The 5,447-nt window shown below is 32.4% G+C and overlaps 1 long non-coding RNA gene across 2 annotated transcripts; it reads left to right on the top strand.

Annotated features, from left to right (window-relative positions):
• Positions 1-1,361: 1,361 nt before the first annotated feature.
• LOC126674729 (uncharacterized) lies at positions 1,362-4,190 on the top strand. 2 transcript variants are annotated; one of them, XR_007639614.2, is made up of 5 exons: positions 1,362-1,596; positions 1,686-1,739; positions 1,851-1,926; positions 2,647-2,734; positions 3,986-4,190. It is a non-coding gene; the product is annotated as an uncharacterized LOC126674729 (long non-coding RNA). The 2 variants fall into 2 exon arrangements; XR_007639615.2 differs by lacking the exon at positions 2,647-2,734 and having other exon boundaries at positions 1,371-1,596.
• Positions 4,191-5,447: the final 1,257 nt, after the last annotated feature.

Raw genomic sequence — 5,447 nt, 5'->3', positions numbered from 1 at the left:
ACATTTTTAGCGATTTAAGTCGAACGTTTACAAACGTTTCACAACAAAACCAAACGTTTAGCCTTTTTAGCAATTTCAGCCGAAAGTTTGCAAATGATATGAAACAAAACCAAATGTTTCACATTTTTAGCGATTTAAGCCAAACGTTTACAAACATTACAAAACAAATTCAAACGTTTAACCTTTTTAGTGATTTAAGCCAGACATATACAAACGTTACGAAACAAAACGAAATGTTTCAGATTTTTAGCGATTTAAGCCAAACGTTACAAAACAAATCCAAATGTTTCACCTTTTTATCGATTTAAGAAAAACGTTTACGAACGTTACGAAACAAAACCAAACTCTTCACCTTTTTAGCGATTTAAGCCAAACGTTTATAAACGTTACGAAACAAATCGAAAGGTTTCACCTTTTTAGCAATTTAATCCAAACGTTTAAAACGTTACGAAACAAATCCAAATGTTTTACCTTTTTAGCGATTTAAGACAAACATTAACAAATGTTACGAAATAAATCCAAGCGTTTCCCATTTTTAGAGATTGAAGCCAAACGTTTACAAACGTTACAAAACAAATCCAAACGTTTCGAAACAAATCCAAACAATTAAAATGTTATGAAACAAATCCAAACGTCTCACATTTTTAGCAATTTAAGTGTAATAACCTAAATTTTTGAGGTGTTACGTGTAGTGCCACGAGGCATAACCTTAAAGATTAAGAACGAGAATATCGGATTAGGGTTGGATAATAAGGACTTAGACCGAAGCGGGTCTATTGTAATTATCGTAGAATAATAATTTAAATGGAAAATTATTATGCGATAAATTGGATTTAATCGAGACAAAAATGGAGGAATAAAATAAAATAAGTTGGAAAGTCAGAGCGAATAATATTCACGCCAAGGTCCGTGAAATATTATTAATAAACAATCATCAAAATTTCGTAAGTATACGAAATCGTTTTAGAAGATAGTTTGACGATTATTTAAGAATAAGGATTAAAGTGCAAATTAGCCACTTTAAGGACTAAAGTGGACTTTTAACCACAAACTTCCGGAGGAAGTTGTGTTTTACTCTATTTTCTCAAGATAAGAAAATAATATCGATTAAGTGGTTATCGATGGTCATTAAAGTGAAATATTGGACGAAAAAGTGCAAGTTAGCTCAAAATGGAAATTTGAGCGTTTTTGGCCAAAATTGCCAAAATAAATTATTGGAAAGTAAAATAATAAGGTATATGACTAATGTTATTTATTTGAGAAATAAATAATACGGAATTTATCGAGAATCAAATGATTAGAAGATTAGTGGACTAAATTGGACGAAAGATAAGTTCAAAAGTTAAGTTTGAGGAGGTGGCAACTTCAAGGACTAAAAGAGACACTTTTCCACTTAATATCATCACCTACACAATGAATATTCATTCATTTAAAAACTTATTTGCAGCAAATGGAAAAAAATTCGTAACTCTCTTCACCATTTCCTCCCAAATCTTCAAAATACCATATCTCCTTCATTTCTAGTCCGAATTGAGCGATTCTTGCGGCCACGGAACGAGAAAATGATTTTCTACTGATCTATGGCTTCAATTTGAGGTAAGAAAATCAAAATATGGTCAAGGTTTAAGCTGTGAATTTCGAGATTTTTAGGTTTAATGAAGTTAGTGTTTAATTGATGTTGTTAGGTGTTTATAAGCTTGAATTGGATGCAAATTTATGATGGAGCTAAGGTTTTCAAGGTAAGATAATCAATTTCAGTTTTCATGATTAGTTTTCATGGATTGATGATAATAAAAAAAGTTAGGGTTTATAAGTCTTAATTGGGGATTTTGTTGATTGTTCATTACAAGGTGAAAGTGAGCTTTAATGGAGGATTGTTGATGAGGAATTGAAGCTTGGAAGCTTCGGCCATGGAGTATCTTTAAGGTAAGGGATATTCTGAAATTGGATGAGTTTGAATTGATGAAATTAAATGAGAATTGAGTAGAGTTTTGTGATGATTAGTGATGTTTGATGATTGAATTGTGTATAAGATTAGTTGTTGATTGAATTGTTGAATGAATTGATGGTGAGTTTGAGGATTGTGTTTGTGTGTTGTTGACCTTGAGCCCTGGGTAGGCTCTGTCCAGCCCCTCCCATGCCCCGGATTGGATTTCGTTTAGTTAGTATTAATAGACGTTACTACGGAAACTAGTTGGACGTTTTGTAGAATCTGTTCTTGCAGAACAGCCATCTTGTGTGAACCATATCTCGAGTTTTATAAATCCAAATCAAATTTCGTTTGTTGATACGAATACTTTAGGATGTTAAATATAATTGTCTAAGTTTGAGTTTCTGTTGAATCGGACTCTACGGTATTCATTTTAGGCAGAACATTTTGGGGTGTAATCTGCCCTGTTATTTCGGGACAGCTCAAGGTCTTAACTTATGAGCTTGTTTTCGACACCTTCGGATGCGTTTCATGGTCCGAGACCTAAACAAAAGTTGTAGGCGACGTTCTAAACTTTAAGAATGTCAATTTTATTTAGGGGTCAGACTATTTTAAGTAAGCGGTTTCGATAGACGAAATTGGCTAGAAACATAATTTTGGATAAGTTAAAAATAGCTAGAATTTTATTAATTCTTGCTATTATTATATTTGCATAGATCGGACGAGCGACTATCGACGAGACTTGAGAAACAAAAACGGATCGAGATATCGTCATGCTTATTTGAAGAGTTTGGATAGCAAGTGGTGAGTACACTTTAAATTACTCGCTAATATTCGTAAAGCTACGTATTTTAATACGAAAGCTATATGAATATTTTTATGTTTAAATGTATGTTCTTAAAATGCAAATATATGTATGTTTTGAAAATGATGTTTTATTGTATTGTGCTATTTTGATAATAATACAAGTAAATGAAAAGAGTATATATGTTTAAATACCGGGGATGGGTAAAGTAATAAAAGGTGAACCGAACCAAATATAAATAAAAAGAATATTGTACATTCTTATATGTACTATTATGCAAATACTTATAAAGAAACTTAGTACGTTCCTATACGTACTATTAATCACAACAAATACCCTATTGTGCGTGTGTTATAAATGTATGCGCTTAGATTGTATTGTGCATGTCATGGTCCATAAAGGATAAGGAAAACCCAACAGAAATCATCAAATTGATAAATACATGAGATAAGAAAAGTGTATTGTGACATATTCAATAATAAGAACTGAGATACATGGTGGAAGTCAGTAGAATTATCCCGGGACCCGTATCTCATCCATTCTCGATAATAGTCCTCGGGACTCATACGAAATAAAAAGTAAGTACAATATATCGAGAATCAGTATGAAACAAGATCGAGACACAATATGAACAAACACTCCTATTAAATGTCAATAGAAATTATATGAATCGACAGTTAAGTTCAAAAGACATGCAGGGTGCAGAGTCCGAATGCAGACACGAAGGTAACTCGGTTGAACTATCTCGGGACCCGTGTCTGAGTAACTCGGTTGAATTATCTCGGGACTCCTATCGATCGTTTGGGATTGAGAAATGGTACAAGTAACTCGGTTGAATTATCTCGGGACTGTACCATATGGTTATGGGTAACTCGGTTGAACTATCTCGGGACCCAACCATAAGGATCAAGTCACAAGAGACTTTCCAATGATTTAGTTCGACTTAGAATCATGATAATATAAACTTAGATTTAAGATTCGATCGAAAACTAATGCGACAAAACGAGAAAGAAAAATATCAATATCATATTAAGAAATCAAGGACGACAAATACTTATAAACTATAAGTTTACGAAATAAACAAAGAATTATGAAGGAAAGTAAAGAAGATACGCAATATGATGTCAAGAGATTATTTTTGATATATATAATGAATTTTCATTGGATTTTAACCCTTTATGTGATATTGCGTGTAATTTGGTGAACTCACTCAGTTTTATACTGACCCCGTTGCTCCTCCCTTTTTTCAGGGATAGTATGATATGATTTGAAGAGTCAAGCTTCCGAAATTTTAATTCTCGGAAGTCATTTGTACAAGAAGAAAAGAATGTTTTCATTCTAGCAGTCCGCAGTAGTCTAGATATTTTAACTAGAATTTTGTATAACGCGTTTTAACTCTGATATTATTTGTAAATGGTGTCACATGTATTTTAATATATGAAATATGTTTTGATTTGCGAAAAAATTTAAACAGGTTTTTAGGCTTGCTACGGGATTTGGAGCTACCACTCCCATTTCCTAGCGCCGGTCGCGGCTCATAAATTTGGGTCGTGACATTAAGCCAAACGTTTACAAACGTTACGAAACAAATCCAAGCGTTTCACCTTTTTAGCAATTAAGCCAAACGTTTACAAACGTTACGAAACAAGTACAAGCCAAACGTTTACAAACTTTACGAAACAAATCTAAACGTTTCACATTTTTAGCGATTTAAGTAGAACGTTTACAAAATTTACGAAACAAAACCAAGCGTTTCACCTTTTCAGCAATTTAAGCCAAACATTTACAAACGTTACAAAACAAATCCAAACGTTTCACCTTTTTAGCAAATTAAGGCAAACGTTTACAAACGTTACGAAACAAATCCAAATGTTTCACATTTTTATCAATTTAAGCCAAACCTTTACAAAAGTTACGAAACAAATCCAAGCGTTTCACCTTTTTATCGATTGAAGCCAAAATTTTACAAACATTACGAAACAAATCCAAGCGTTTCACCTTTTTAGCGATTTCAGCCAAACGTTTACAAACGTTACAAACAAATCCAAGTTTTTCACCTTTTTAGCAATTTAAGCCAAATGCTTGCAAACGTTACAAAACAAATCCAAACGTTTCACATTTTTAGCAATTTAAGCCAAACGTTTATAATCGTTACCATATAAATCCAAACGTTTCATCTTTTTAGCAATTTAAGCCAAACGTTTAAAAATGTTACGAAACAAATCCAAACATTTCCCCTTTTTAGCGATTTAAGCAAAACGTTTACAAACGTTATAAAACAAATCCAAACGTTTAAAACGTTACGAAACAAATATAAACGTTTCACCTTTTTAGCGTTTTAAGCCAAACGTTTACAAACGTTACAAAAAAATCCAAACGTTTCACCTTTTTAGCGATTTAAGCCAAACGTTTACCAACATTACGAAACAAATCCAAGTGTTTCCCCTTTTTAGCAATTTAAGCCAAACGCTTAAAAACATTACGAAACAAAACCAAACGGTTAACATTTTTAACGATTTAAGCCAAACGTTTACAAACGTTATGATATAAATCCAAACGTTTTACCTTTATAGCAATTTAAACCAAACATTTACAAACTTTAACAAATCCAAACATTTCACCGTTTTAGCGATTTAAGACAAACATTTACAAACGTTACAAAACAAATTCAAACGTTTAAAACATTACGATATAAATCCAAACGTTTCACCT

This window comes from Mercurialis annua, linkage group LG3 (genome assembly GCF_937616625.2).
Source record: "Mercurialis annua linkage group LG3, ddMerAnnu1.2, whole genome shotgun sequence".
Classification (NCBI taxonomy): domain Eukaryota; kingdom Viridiplantae; phylum Streptophyta; class Magnoliopsida; order Malpighiales; family Euphorbiaceae; genus Mercurialis; species Mercurialis annua.
This window is presented reverse-complemented; position numbering and strand designations above follow the sequence as displayed.